The sequence below is a fragment of the Lissotriton helveticus genome, chromosome 9 (assembly GCF_964261635.1).
Source record: "Lissotriton helveticus chromosome 9, aLisHel1.1, whole genome shotgun sequence".
Classification (NCBI taxonomy): Eukaryota; Metazoa; Chordata; class Amphibia; order Caudata; family Salamandridae; genus Lissotriton; species Lissotriton helveticus.
The window spans coordinates 872,391,536-872,406,879 of NC_136070.1; the positions used below are offsets into that span (position 1 = coordinate 872,391,536).

The 15,344-nt window shown below is 45.6% G+C and overlaps 1 protein-coding gene across 3 annotated transcripts in view; it reads left to right on the forward strand.

Moving 5' to 3' along the window:
- The first annotated feature begins 14,700 nt into the window (after positions 1 to 14,700).
- LOC144781938 (cytochrome P450 2G1-like) overlaps positions 14,701 to 15,344 on the forward strand; it is an 878,243-nt gene continuing 877,599 nt past the window's right edge. For 2 of the 3 annotated variants that reach the window (XM_078661024.1, XM_078661026.1), the window contains exon 1: positions 14,702 to 14,850. The gene's annotated coding sequence lies outside the window, so the exon portion shown is untranslated. Of the gene's footprint in view, positions 14,851 to 15,344 lie in introns of all 3 variants that reach the window. The other variant, XM_078661025.1, reaches the window with a different exon arrangement.

Here is a 15,344-nt window from a genome sequence, read left to right on the forward strand (position 1 = left end):
AGTCAGATCCCTAGTGGAAGGGAGAAAGAGACGTTAGTGACTATGGCACATAGATGGATAAGACACCCTGCTAACTACACTCCACGTGTGGTCTTCGACACGTTTTCTCAGTTTAATGAGCCTACGCAGAGATTCGTGTTCGAAGAAATGTGTAACTTTTTGAGGGAAGAATGGTATAACGATGATCTAGATAACGTACCGCCCGATATAACTGAACTCCAGAGTCACTTTTCGAACGGTATGATTGTAGGGGGTGATGTACGACGTGCCTTGGAACGTTTGTTAGCGTTCAGATCCACAGTGCATTCTCGAGTGTCATTTGATGATGCCACTGAGAATTGGAAAGCGGCTCCTGGTCAGTATCCTATGAGAGAGGTTCCGCCACTTTGGGTGCCTGGTGATCCGCAAGCTAACCCTGCGGTTTTACCGCATTTTCGAAGAGTGTGGATACACCTCCCATGGAAACGATCGGAAGTTTTGCAAGTGAAGCAATCCTTGCCTGATCCGCGTAAGAATCCGGCTGGTTATTATAAGGAGCTATCCCAATTGGTGGAAGCTTCTGTTATGAACCTTGCCGACATCGACATGTTGTTTGGTAATGTTGTACCACAACCAGTTTGGGCGAAAATTCGTCAAGCAAACCACGCAAATGAGTTAGGTGGTGATTGGGCTGCACTGATAGCGGCTGATGCATTGCAAGTCGGTGGGGCTAAGCCTGAGCAGTTGATCTTGGATTTACCTCAGAAAATCATTACGCTCATGAAAACTCTCATGCCAGCGATGAAGGTGAACTGGGATAAGTTATCAGCTTGCAAGCAAAAGAAAGACGAGAGTGTCTCGGATTTCTTCACAAGGTTTGAGGAAGCGTTTGTCGACCACAGCGGTCAGGACATGGGCGCTGAGGGAGGCCAGCGGTTATTTGTCGACAAGTTCGTGTCGAATTTGTTGCCTGAACTATGCAACAAATTGAAGAATTCAGAAAGTGCATGGGCGGTTTCAACCACTGCACAGATATTAGCAACGGCTCAATACTATGAGAATAGGGAAAAGGAAGAAAGTGATCGTGTAGATAAGAAAACGAAGGAGCTCAAAACGAAGGTTTTGTTGCAGCAAGCGTATCCTCCACGATCAAACCAAAATGATTTACAACAGCAGTATCGACCACGAGCACAGCCTGATAGGATGCAGCCGCGTTCTGACAACTCTGACTATAGGTCTTCACTTGGGTATAATCAGTGCGCATATTGTAGAAGAGAGGGACACATAAAATATGATTGTCCTGCTTTACGGGACCGTCTAAATGGTGTGTCGACACGAGGAAACCGTGGTGGTGGTCCTCAACAGGCATCACGAGGTAGAGGTCGTGGTTCACCCCAAAATCAGATTTATCGCCATCAAAATCAATCGGATACGAATAATTGTTTTGACCAGCGAAATGCGGGGTCAGTTCGATCTGCACAATATAATGTGGACGATTATTACGTGGAACATGAGACTGTTGCAAATGACCATTACTAGGACAGCCACCGGCAAAGAGAGGGAGTAGTATCAGTTCCGGTTGATCAGAGTGGGCCTTACGTTGCAGTGGCTACATCGGGCGTAGTTGAGCCTTTTCTGTTAGACACTGGTGCGACGAAAAGTTCCATCATGCATTCGAAACTCCCTGGCGCACCTTTGTCTGGCTTAACGAACGTTTCCGTTGGATTCTCTGGCGCCCCTGTTAGCAACCCCGTCTCTAGTCCTTTGCCCCTTACGATTGGCCCTCGTGAGCTGAAGGCTCCGCTGATTCTATCTACCGGCTGTGGTGAGAATCTTTTGGGTCTGGATTTGTTGAAACGACTATACGCAACTTTGTATTGCTCTCCTGAAGGAGTGGAGCTTACATTAGGTCGGAGAGTGATCTCTCCTATGTACTTGTCGATCGATAAATTCCCACCGGAATTGAGTTCCCTTCCTGCGTCTCTATGGGCAACAGGTCCCAATGATGTGGGTCTGTTAGACATTCCACCTTATGTGATTCAATTGAAACCAAATGTGCGATTACCACGTTTACCTCAATATCGTATCTCTCTTGATGGTGAGCGAGCGCTGTTAGCAATCGTTCATGATCTAATTAAGAAAGGTGTTGTTGAAGAAACTCGTGGAAACGTGTGTAATAGCCCTGTATTGCCTATTTTGAAACGAACTGACCCATCCAAACCTCCTGTGTATCGTTTCGTAATAGATTTGAGAGAAGTAAATAAAATAGTGATTCCACAATTTCCCGTGGTCCCTGATATCACGGCCTTACTAACAATGATTCCGGCCTCTGCCTCCTGGTTCACGGTGATCGATCTAAAGAATGCTTTCTTTAGTATCCCGATTGCTGAGGAAAGCAGAGACCTATTCGGATTCGCATTAGGTGGTCGCAGTTTTAGGCTAAAACGCGCTCCACAGGGCTACTGTGAGAGTCCGTCAATCTACAGTCAAGCACTTAAAAGTCAGCTTGATGCCTTTGTTTTACCGACGGGTGCGGCTTTGATTCAATACGTTGACGACCTTCTAGTGGCAGCTGATACAGAAGCTATTTGCAAAACGGCTACAGTATCATTATTGCATTATCTGCATGACTTACATCACAAAGTATCACCTTCTAAGCTACAATATTGTTGTCAAGAAGTTACCTATTTAGGTCACTTATTGTCAAAAGAAGGGAGAAGGTTGACCCCAGAGAGAATCGCAGCGATTTCCCGAATGACTGTGCCAAAAACCCAGAGAGATGTTCGTGCCTTTTTAGGTATTACGTCCTACTGCAGACAATGGATTCCAAATTTTTCATTGTTGGCGAAACCATTGATAGCCCTTACATGCAAGGATGTTTCATCTCCTGTGCCTTGGACTGAAGAGTGTCAGAAAGGTTTTTCTGAATTACGTGATGCGTTGTGTTCGGCTCCTGTGTTGGGTACTCCTGACTACAGTAAGCCGTTTACACTATACGTTCACGAGAGGGATGGCTGTGCGTTGAATCTTCTGACACAACCTTTTGGCGGCAAACAACGCCCATGCGCCTATTTTTCCTCGACTTTAGACCCAGTAGCTAGAGCCTTGCCGAGTTGTTTAAGAGCAACAGCGGCAGCTGCGGCGTCCATTCGACAGTCACAGGTCTGGTCATGGATAATATGCTTACGGTGATGGTCCCGCATGCAGTTGACACTCTTTTGAACCGAACGAAGACTCAACATTTGACGAGCGCAAGATTGTCTGGATATGAGTTAACGTTACTGGCCAGTCATATACGGATAAAACGATGTAATGTGTTGAATCCAGCAACATTGCTGCCGATCGACACAGAGTCAAGTGGTGAAGCACTACATGACTGTTATCTAAAAACTGAGGAAGAAACAAAGGGTCGTATTGACCTAAAAGATACTCCATTGGTAGATCCCGATGGTACTTTGTATGTGGATGGTTCCTGTTTTAAGTTGCCGAATGGTGATGTGACGACTGCGTATGCTGTAGTAACATTGAGTACGGTTATAGAAAGCGCAAGATTGAGTCAGAATTCGGCTCAGGCTGCTGAGCTGATCGCATTGACAAGAGCGTGTGTGTTGTCTAAAGATAAACGGGTGAATGTGTTTACAGATAGCCAGTATGCGTTTGGGGTGGCCCATAGTTTTGGGCGATTGTGGAGAGAAAGAGGATTCCTTACGTCGCATGGCACGAAGATTCAGCATGGACAGCTTGTGAATGACCTTTTAGATGCACTCACATTTCCTAAACAGGTGGCCGTAATCAAATGTAGTGCACATCAGAAAGTGACGGATGACGTGGGTCGTGGTAATGCGTTTGCGGATGAAACGGCTAAAGAGACAGCTAAAGATTTGACGAATCGAATGTATGTTACGAGTTCAGTGAGATGGCCAACGGAGACTAGTATGTGCGAAGACACGATTGAGAGTGTGAAGGGAATACAGAATGAAGCCACTGAGACGGAAAAGACTAAATGGAAAGAGAGCATGGGAAGATTGGATGAGAATGGATGTTGGGTTGATTTGTCAGAAAAGCAGAGATGGATGTTACCGGATGCATATGTGCTCGCTGTCGTTACAATGGCTCATGGTACAGCACACATAAGCACAAAAGGCATATGCAAGTTGTTGTCTCATGTATGGAAGAATGATGGGATTACTAAGTGTGCAGAGAGAGTGGTTAAGAATTGTATGGTGTGTTTGATGCACAATCCCGGTAAGGGCACTCCCACTCCACCTGGCCATTTTGCCCCTCCTACGTACCCTTTCGAAGTTATCCAGTTAGACTTCATCCACATGGAGAGATGCAACAACTTGAAATACGTGTTGGTTGTGGTATGTGCCTTCTCCAGATGGATTGAGGCTTACCCCCTTAAGGATAATACTGCCTTATCCACGGCAAAAATTTTGCTCAAGGAGTATTTTCCCCGATATGGAATGCCTCGGGTTGTATGGTCAGACAACGGAAGTGAGTTCGTGGGAAGTGTGATGAAGAGTGTGTGTCGTGGCCTCGGTATAAATCAAAAATTTCATAGTGCCAATCATCCACAATCAGCGGGCTTGGTGGAAGGATACAATGGCACCCTAAAACTAAAATTGGCTAAAATTCAGACAACAACTGGTTTATCATGGCCCGACGCTTTGCCTCTAGCTCTCCTATCAACCAGGGCAACTGTACACTCACGAGTAGGGCTTAGCCCATACGAGATTGTGTTTGGCCGTCCTGCTAATATATGGGGAGTTCCAAGGCCTAAAGAGTTTGATAGAATCGAATATCCAATGTTGATTGATTATCTTCACGAGCTGACTGCTAAATTGAGTTTGATTCATCAACAGGTCTTCGAGGCTCTGCCGTCACGAACAGAAGGTCCTGGTCATCGGCTCCAACCAGGGGACTGGCTCCTTGTCCGCAACTTCGGACGAAAACGGAACCTTGAGCCGAGATTTGTGGGGCCATACCAGGTGCAACTAGCTACGAGGACGGCAGTTCGGCTGGAGGGATGGAAGCACTGGGTACACGCTACCCACACCAAAAGAGTCCCGCTTCCTTTGCCGTCGGACCCCTGGATGAGAAGAGGTCTTTCTTCATCTGAAACCGACACTCCACAACGCTTTGTCCCATTCAGCGAAGCTCAGCTTGTATCTGACGCCCTTGTTGATTCCCCTCAAACAATTTCCTCTCCATCAACTCTGGAAAATTCGAGTACTGAACAATCATCTGAACAATCGAACACTCGTTTGCCATCCAATTCACTATTTGAAGATCAAACTCGCCCTGGGAGCAGCCGATACTTTCTTCGTCCACGCACAAGACACTAAATAAAAAGATTTTTTTTTGTTTTTAGGTTTCACACTTGCCCTGAATATAGTGGACATTGTATATTGTGTATTTTTTTCCCTTTTCGTACAGCCAAGAACATTATAATAAATTGAATGTTCAATTTAGCTAAAACCTATCATCCAGGTTGGCCGTAGGGCCGTGCGGGTACTTCCTTCTGTTTAGCAGCTATCGACACTAGGTCGGTTTCTTTTGTCGATTTCTGGGAACTCCTGGGAATTGATAATCGCTACTCAGAACGAAGTGCGTCAAGAACGTCGCGGACAGTCGTTAGGGGATGGAATCGTCATTGTCTGAGCTGTCGAAAAGAGAGAAAATGTTGGGGCAAAGATCTGCATTAGGTAAAATGTTTCGAACAAAATGGTTTTTGCTACAGGTTTTCATATTGTTCCTGACTGTATCTATGTTACTGGTGGGGGGAGTATATTTTGGGTCCCAATTCTTACTGCCTTCTACTATACCTACTCTTCCATCTCATGTGCTAAATTTCGTTTCAACTGTCTCTCCACATTCCTTTCATCTTCTGCCTCAACACGAACAAGCCAGACGTGCGGAATTTAGAAACAACTCCTTTATTCAACTCTTGCATCAGCATCAGTTAGTGGTAAACACTACCAATTGTTGGGTGTGTGGGTTAATGCCACATACCATGGATAAGGGTATTCCGTACTTGGTGCTGCCTTATAGTTCCCAAGGGTCAGCTCGAGCATTGCAAACTATGTTCCGTAGCGCACTAGATTCCTACCCCCATCGAGAACCACGCTCCCTGTCTTTCTAACTGCCAAGGGTACCTATTTTGTATGTTATGATCGAGCCTATACGTGGTTACCTCATGACTTCTCGGGTACCTGCTACATTGCAAATCTTTTGCCTCCGACTTTCACTGTGGCCTCAGATTATCACAGAACTAGAGTTGTGAGAGGTGTTGTCAACAAAGAAGATACTGCCGGTCAAGAAGCAGGAGACTTCTTTAAGGGTTTCCTACCGTTCTGGGGCCCTATGGTCAATAGCAGGAACCTGAGGCAGTTAACTCGTGTAGTAGAATCAACTGCCAACATAACTGCAAGTGCCCTTGGTAATTTGACAGCCGAGCTTCAGGCGGATAGACTGATGACGTTACAGAACCGTATGGTTCTAGACGTTGGTCTAGCAGATAGAGGTGGTGTTTGTAAGGTCATCCATTCGAGCTGCTGCATATTCATACCTGATAACGCTCCAACGGTTTATCAAGCCATCTCTAAGTTGCACAAAATTTCGGAGTCCATACACGTGGACGAAGGGAATTGGACGCTTCTGGGATGGTTTTGGGGCCTGATGTCGACTTGGGGTTGGAAGATTCTGATGATCATAGGGGTTGTTGTGACGTTTCTATTCACATGTTGTCTTTGTGTGCAATGTGGTCCTGCCTTATGTGGCCTTTGTGCTACAACGTGTATAAGACAGCCAGTTGTCACCAAAGAGGCATTGATGGATAGAATAATGTATCAGCAACATCTAAATGATCTGATGAATATCGAAATCGATTATGATTCCGACTAGTGCTTGCCTACATGAGGGCAAAAGGACCGTCTGAGGTTCCGTAAAAATTATTACGACGTTCTGGGCATTACCGAATATGGACGAGTTTGGTATCTACGAACCGTAAATGGCGAGTTCGATAAGTGTACGCATTTTCGCTACACTACCTGATAGGGTTCGCCTAAAATTACGTGTTCTTCATCTGAACCCTCGGGTCCCATTTTAGATACGGCATCCATTTTGTTTCTTGCCCGCACGTAGTCAGCGAGCAGGTAAATGTTCACCCCCTGACCCTCTAGTTCCCAAGCCTTGCGGAAGACGCATATTCCTTTCATGCGTCTTTATGGCCGGAGGAATGACACAGCGAAGGCAGATGGCTCAGCTTGAGGGTAATCTGGTCGTGCCGGTCTATTGTGACAGCCGTACAGGCGATAGGATTCAACTCTTTGATCCTACGATCATGCTTCCGATATTGCCCACACACTCTTTTCTCTACACGTGTCTGACTTCCTTGCAGCTGCTCTTGTCTCTTCTTCTTGGTCATTTACAACTCTAATGGGTGTGCCTAATGGTGGGAAGATGTGCTTTTACAATTGGGAACCGGCATTGCTACTGTAATTATGTTCCGGGATGCTGAACACATGAAAGCGACCCTTTTGAAGTTTACTGTGGGAACTGGATTGTAACCTTTTTGTTCACATGTTGTGCAATGGCAACATTCTGTATAAAAGAGAGCGACCTGCATATGCAATTTGAAGCAGACTCGCAGAACCTACATGCCGATGTACTTCTAATGACTCTTGTTTCCCTGCAGTAAATAAATGCTGATCTTTGACGCCGAAGGAAGTGTCCCGTGTCTCTGTCATTGTGCGCCGAAACAGGTATCCCATGAAGGTTATAGGTGTTGTTCCCTGGCACCACTGGTTCTGTTAAAAGTCCAGTCCTTCAGGAGCAGGCACAGCGAGGGGGCAGTGGCAGGAGAGCAAGCCCAAGCAACGAGGGGCAGGAGAGCAAGCACAAGCAACCAATGGGCAGGGGCAGGAGAGCAAGCACAAGCATCCAGGGGGCAGGGGCAGGAGAGCAAGCACAAGCAACCAGGGGGCAGGAGAGCAAGCACAGCCAGGGGGCAGAAGAGCAAGCACAACCAGGAGGCAGGAGAGCAAGCACAACCAGGGGGCAGGAGAGCAAGCACAGCCGGGTGTTTGGGGGTCCGGGGCTCTTTCAGCACATCTCCTGAGACGGAGAGACCCCAACAAATGCGACCATGCCACAGTTGGTGAGATGGCGGGGCAGGTATATGCTGACAAGGTTCAGTTTTCATCACTGAGAATGAATCTAAAACTCACCCAGCTCTATAACCTAAACCATGTGTAAAGCACATACCAGTTGTTTAATTGGCACCTTAAGTATGCATCATTAATCGACTAATTTCCTAAATCGGAAAAGGGTGATACACTGAGTCAGCCAGGCCGTGTTTTTCACGTTACACGCAGTTCTAGGCAGCAAGGACCCAACCCACTGAGCTATCTTTGCCCCAGTGCAGGCAGCTGAGATCCAGTGTAACTTAGAGCGCTCGAAGGCCGAGGGGTCTTTGTCAAGTCCATCGAGTTATACCCTTGCCTCTTGCTCTCTCCCAACCTGTTTTAATTTTACCATGTAACCATTAACCTGCTATCCCCGGAGAACTGACAGCAAGATAAACCGCGCATGCGCAAGATCGGTCTGCACACAAGTGGAACACACGTGCAATAAAAGCTTTTTTACAAGCATTAATTCCACCTCGTTGCTCACAGAATGAGCACTGGTGGAATATTATGTATTTAAGGTGCGGTAACTTGTATGGCGGGGGAAATGCAGTGCTCGCATGTTTAGCGTTAAAAGTAGGATCAAGGGCTGTTTGGTGGGGCACCCTGCATAAGCAAATGAAAAACCCTGCTCGTGCCAGATACGTTTCCGAAGCAGGGTGAACATGCTTACACTTTGTAGTTTCTGGATATTTACTTGCCTCGTGCACAAAGTCCACAACCCTGGAAACACACAGATTTGCTCCTGTACTTTTCCATTAATCACCCCCATATTTAATGGCAGCAGGGACGCGGGTTCTCAGAAAATAAACATATCACCATGGAGAAAAAAATAAGAATTTACCAGTATTCATTACCATTTTTTGGGCAGTATTATGTAGGACGAACTCGACCCGAATGTATAGGAGCGCTTTGCATGAGCACCAGTTACATTACACCGGACACAATCATTTTTGGGTGATTTGCCAAGAATCACAGGATGTTGAGCAGACGCCGAGACTCGAGCCTGGTTCCCCAGCTCCAGAGTCGGCAGTTGTTAATGAATGACAAGCTGTTCCCCAAAACCTGCTGCACTGGGCCAACTGTTGTGTAGGCCTGCTCCCTCACTGTCTGCTTATTCACTGGTAGTGACCAGGAGCCAACAGTCTGTGTCACCAACCAAAAAACCCGAGTGCATCTCAATATTTAAAGGTAAAGTATGCTACTTTTTATATGCAAGAGAGCAAGGAATGTTTTGATGGACATTTGACAACTTCCGCAACTGGGCTGTGGTATACAGGCTGCACCAACAGATGGTGCGAGAAGGGCGAACAATCATCTGAAAATAAAGGGCAAGTGTGATTGTCGCCTAAAAAAAATGATAATGACTCAAAGTTCATGAAAAAATGAAAGATAGTAAACATGGTAAAAAAAACCACTGACTAAAAAAGGTGTAATGAGTAGTTTCATTTTCTTGTTAATTCTCAAGTGAAAATACAACAAATGCTCCTATCCACAGTACCCTCACACGCCGGAGCGCGGCGCAGCTGCAAGCAGGAAGGAAGCAGCGCATCATTCTGATGCGCTAGTGATGGCCCAGAAGCATAACACGGTGGTCCCACTTCAACATCCTCCTTATATATGTTCCTATTGCAGAGTGGGACTGGGAATGAAGAGATATTCCCTCCTTTAGAAAGATAAAACTTCAATATTGTAGGTACCCAGTGCAATCTGATCACAGCTTTCAATGTGAAAACGGCTGGACCGGTCTTTCATCCTCTCGATGTCGAAAAAAGGAGAACAAACGTGACGTCAAGAACGATACCGTATATGCACTATTTTTGAGGCGAGGAGCTGGTGGGATGTCAAAGTTTTCAGCTGAAACGAGCAGGGGGAAACTTGGTGGAGGGGGAGTCTGTCCTACCCTGAAGAGCATACAAAACGTCAACTGTGGGCGCGGGGAAGAGGTGGTGCTGAGACCAAGTGTTGACTGTCACCGACGTGCTCGATAACTGACCCAACATGCTAATTTAATTACTGTAATAGCCTGCACTTCGATTGAGACCTTACATTTTTGACCCACAGCTGTGAATGCTGCAAGGTAATAGTGTTAGTCTGCTCGCGTAATCCTTTGAGTAGAGCATACAGGGTTTGGCTCCGGTAGCCCTGATAAGGATCAAGGTGGTGCTATATGAAACAATAAGTACGCTAAAAAATTTGCCTTTCTCTTTCAGTTTGCTTTTGTATGCACGTCTTGAAAACACTACACCACCATCGTTCGCACTGCAAAAGAAAAACTTTATTACGCGATTTACAAAATCTTGAGTACAACTCCTTTAATTCAAACAAGTCGCTCCTCTGGCGAATAACTCACAACAAGCACACACTATCACCTCTAGGTGCTCCATTGCTCATCATTACACGCCTTCAAAAAATACAGACCATTGAAAGCTTCACTAGTAAAATATAAACATGCAACTATTTCGCACGATCCTGGTGAGAACGCTGCATATACAAAAATATACACGGGAACGCACAAACTACTGAAGGCACACATTAACCCAATTGTTTGTGATTATACCCTCTGCTCCAGAGACTTCAGCGAGCTATCAGAGGCTGGTTAGGTATATTTATTTTAGCAAGTCGTCCTAGTGCATTCATGTTATCAACGCATTAAGTGGTCAAAGGGAAAAAGCACTGGTGGTGGGGACAAGGTAGGAGAGGGGGGGAGCGGGTCGAAGGAGAGCTGCGGGCAGAGGGAGGGGGGAGCGGGACAAAGGAGAGCTGCGGGCGGAGGGAGGGGGGAGCGGGTCGAAGGAGAGCTGCGGGCGGAGGGAGGGGGGAGCGGGTCGAAGGAGAGCTGCGGGCAGAGGAAGGGGGGAGCGGGACAAAGGAGAGCTGCGGGCGGAGGGAGGGGGGAGCGGGTCGAAGGAGAGCTGCGGGCAGAGGGAGGGGGGAGCGGGACAAAGGAGAGCTGCGGGCGGAGGGAGGGGGGGAGCGGGTCGAAGGAGAGCTGCGGGCGGAGGGAGGGGGGGCGGGACAAATCCATTTTCCTTTAAATGGATTACTTGTTACCCTGCGGCGTGGTAATTGTGTGTGGGGTCGTTATTGCCAGCTTCGAAATAAAAGTTATAGGACCATGCAGGCCTTATGTGGCTTATTAGAACAGTCTGTGTCACGCTAAAAAAAAAGAAAAGAAAAAAAATGCATTTTCTGAACTTGCAGAGCAAGGTGAAACACACAATTCCTAGCTGTGACCATCTGTCAGAGACCTTCGCCGCCTTTGATCGCAGCCCGGAGTTCCTTCCTGTACCATAGAGATCGTGGTATTTTATGATTAAAACCAGGGCACTGCCAGTTCAAAGGGTGCACTGGAGTTAAGCGTGTCTGATTGGAAACAGTTCTGCGTCTCAATACAAGAGCCAAACTGAGCGAAAAGCTTAAGTCCGTTTTTTTCCGTGATTGCAGCTCATCCGCCATAGCACTCGGTCGTTACCTCGAAAGCCCTTTTCATTCTACCCGGCGACAGCCGAGATTAAGCGCGTTTTATCCGCCGAAGCCCACATCTGTTCGCTTTAAGGGATCTTAGTGCCTGGCCATGGATTCCGATTGTCCAGCAGACAGCAGCGAGAGGCCCCTCTGATCGGTTTAGTGAGGCATGGTGCATTGTAGGAACCTCTTATGAAATGCAACTCCAGGCCTTCGGCTTAATTTCCCTAATGAGTCAAACCTAGCTGCAATCTAATTATGCATTTATTCTCTGTTTTCCGCTGACAAGCGAACACACGAGACTGATTTAGGGAAGGGGGGGGCCAGAGCAGGACGAAGGAGAGCTGCGGGCAGAGGGAGGGGGGACGAGCATAGCAGCTCTGGAAACCACCACCGTCTTTCTCCGAGGCAAAGCAGAAATGCTTCGGAGAAAGCATGGTAATTTTCGCATGCGGGGGCATGTGTTTTGTTGTTCTGAGTGACAGACTACGTCACTGTCTAAAGAACAGCAAAACTTACGCCCCCAAATCCGAAAAAGATGGAGCCTATTCGGAGGGACAGCTCTCTCCTCCAATGGCTGGCCTCCGTTTAGGAAGCCAGCCAATGGGAGAGAGGCAAAAACAGAGGCGGGACAAATAGTCCACACTAAGAAACATAAAATCTCGGTACTTCCGGTTCTGCCTTTGGCAGACCGGATATTACCTCGACCTAAAAAGACTAAAAAGCAAGAGAGGAAGGCTGCAGCCCTGATAAAGGCCTCGTATCTCACCCTCAAACTCTACAGGCGCTTTTAACAGAAAATCATCTAAGCCTTTGTGCTTTAATTTATTCCAAAGATGTTGTTAACACAGTTAAACCTTTGTGAATTATCGATGGAACACGCCTAGGACCCTGTACAATAAAAACTTGGGCTAATTCGGGTAGTAGGATGAGAGCCATATTGTTATCAAGGGCAGAGGATTATTTTCACGACTGGTGCTTGATTACCTGGCCGTATGACGTTCACCTTTCCTTTATACTGCTTTACACATGCAGGAATACAGTCTGGAATACCTGCCGATATTTTGGGCTTAGATTTTCTGGTCACAATGTTATGACCTCTTCATACTCCTGCTTCGATATACAGAACCCACTCCATTGTGGTGGCAGGTGCCTGTAAGAGTTAAATCATATGGGAAATTAATGGAATGGAAGGGTGGACTTTATATGCAGTGATTTAAATGGGCCGGTGCTGTCCGGTACGGAGTACCAGCACTTTTTTTATTTTGAGATGGAGAGTACCGGGACTTCTCCATAGAAATGCTATACTTTTAATAGGAGAGTTCCGGCACTTCTCGGAAACAAACAGGTGCTCTGGTACAGAGTACCTGCACTTATATATTTCCATTTCAAGCACTGCTTATATGTCTGACCTAGTGACGGCTTTCTCTTAGGCTTGCCTCATGTATTTAAAAAAATATGACATAAGTAACACTAATAAAAGAGCTTGGGGTCAACCAACTTCGGGGTTGCTCTGTTAGACTTTTACTTACATTTCGAGCCAGCACAGAAGACAGACTATGTGCCAGTGTTCAGGTTAATTGTGAATAAAGCCACATAAGAGCCATTTACAAATCGCAGTGCAATTCATATTGAGTGACATAATTTTGCCAGTTTATGAAAATTTAACAGTGACCCGTGCATGAGTAGTTCAGTCAGTCCAGGTTTTTCCCTTTGCTTTATAGGACTTACCGTCCTTTTTATCTCATTATAAATTCAGGTCTACAAGTCCTAGAATACAAAGTAAAAAGAAGATTTGCTGAGCACTCAAGCCTGCGCCTCTAAAATGTGAGAATTTTGCGTGACACGTGAGCCTCTCTCCAGTGAAGTTTCTGGGGAAGATTTACAAGCTCCTAGCGCCACTTTTGAGTCATTTTTAACATGTTAAAATGACGCAAAAGTGGCATAGAGGCTTGTATATCTGCCCTTAGGCATTTTGCTAATGTTTTGGGCTCCTGAAGGGCCAGGAGCTGGATTACAAATAATAACTTGTGTAAAATCGTCCATGTAATTTTTTTTAATTCACCAAGGTTGCTTGTGCCTTAAATGTTTTTTAGGAATAGTGAAGGTTTTAACAATTCTTTTGAGTGTTATCTATTTATTTTATTTCACATATTTACATAGCATAACTCCCCATATGAAAGGCGTTAATGCACCTTACATAGGGAGAACGGGTAGGCATCTGTATTTCCAATATTGTGGTGGCTAGAATATCTGTACAATAACATAAGAGACAAAGCAATAAATTAGAACCTACATTAATTTCAATATTAAACAAAAAGGCGAAGACAGGCGGAGTTTGTTTTATGTAAGAGGGAAGGCAGGAGCAAAGGTAGTTAGAAAGAAGAGGAGAAATGAAGAAGTGGAAAGAATTGGTGTTTGGGTATGAAGTAGATGGAGTATGAGAACAAAAGGATCCGGATAGGCAAAGCCAGTGATAGGTTAAAATAGACCTTAAACGGTTAACTTTTGAGAGTTTTTTTGCGGGATTGACAGAGGTTTTTAAGACGTCGAACTATTCGAGTAGGCAGCTTCAGAAAGTTGGAGCCGCACCAGATTCTGAAGTTCTGTTTCCTCCTTAAGTTTTTGATTCCAGACAGATGTTGCAGATAGTTGGCAAGTACTTTGAATTTAACTGATGTGATGTGGATACATTTCATGGCTTCAGTTTGTTTCGTTAAGTTTATATTCACAAGGAGAAAATATTTTGGGATTTTAATGAATTGCCAGATTTTTTTTTACCACTCTCGACCAGAAAATTCCAGTAAACTGGTTAGCAACCCTATCTCCGGCTTGGACCAAGTCCAACATGCAGTTCACACGAGAAGCAGGAAGATGTATGTTAGGCTGACGATAGAAGAGCAAGGGCAGCCTTTGTAGACTCCATCTGTCAAAAACCCCTTTAACTCCAATGGGTGTATAGTTGGCAATGACTGCCCTAATTTCACTGCAACGTGAGGAATCTGACTTTGCTGCCCGGTTGCTTCTTGCCAATGCTGGCTGGCTCCGAGTTCTTTGCCTGAGGACTAATCCTTAAACAGCAGCGAGAAGTTGATTCGAGGTCAATACTTTGAACTGTTTGGATAAGTTTTGAGCCGGAGCAGGACATTATGCACACAGCGAGCTGACTCTGGAGGCAACACCTCTGCCGCTACTTTCTGCAGTTGCAAAGAAGGTACTTTTATTTTTAACAGCGTTTCTGAAATGCACTGTATCATTACGAGCTATAGGCACAGTGCAGGAGCCCAGCGCCTATTTCATGTGCCAGCTTTTTTAGGTGATTTCATTCAACTCTTTATTCTCAGAGTTCATGCTCTGTTTTCAGACAGCATATCTCAGAAACAGTAAGCATGGTTTGCCTATTTCCATTTCTGAGCTGTACTGTGAAAATACAGTACTAACTTAAAGAAACACTGGGGCATATTAGCAACAAATAGCGATAATTATCGCAAAATGCGATTAGCGAATTTTTTTTATCGCAGGCTATCGCCGGATAGTATTGTAGAGATAACGTGCTATTAGCAACGTTTATCTCCAAAGTGATAAAATATCCAGCGTTAGCGGCTCAATGCGTGAATAGCGATATTCAGGCATTATCGCTAATGGGGACTTAAACTGAATATCCACCTCCCATTAGATATACAGGTTAAGAAGTGGTCTGAGCAGGTG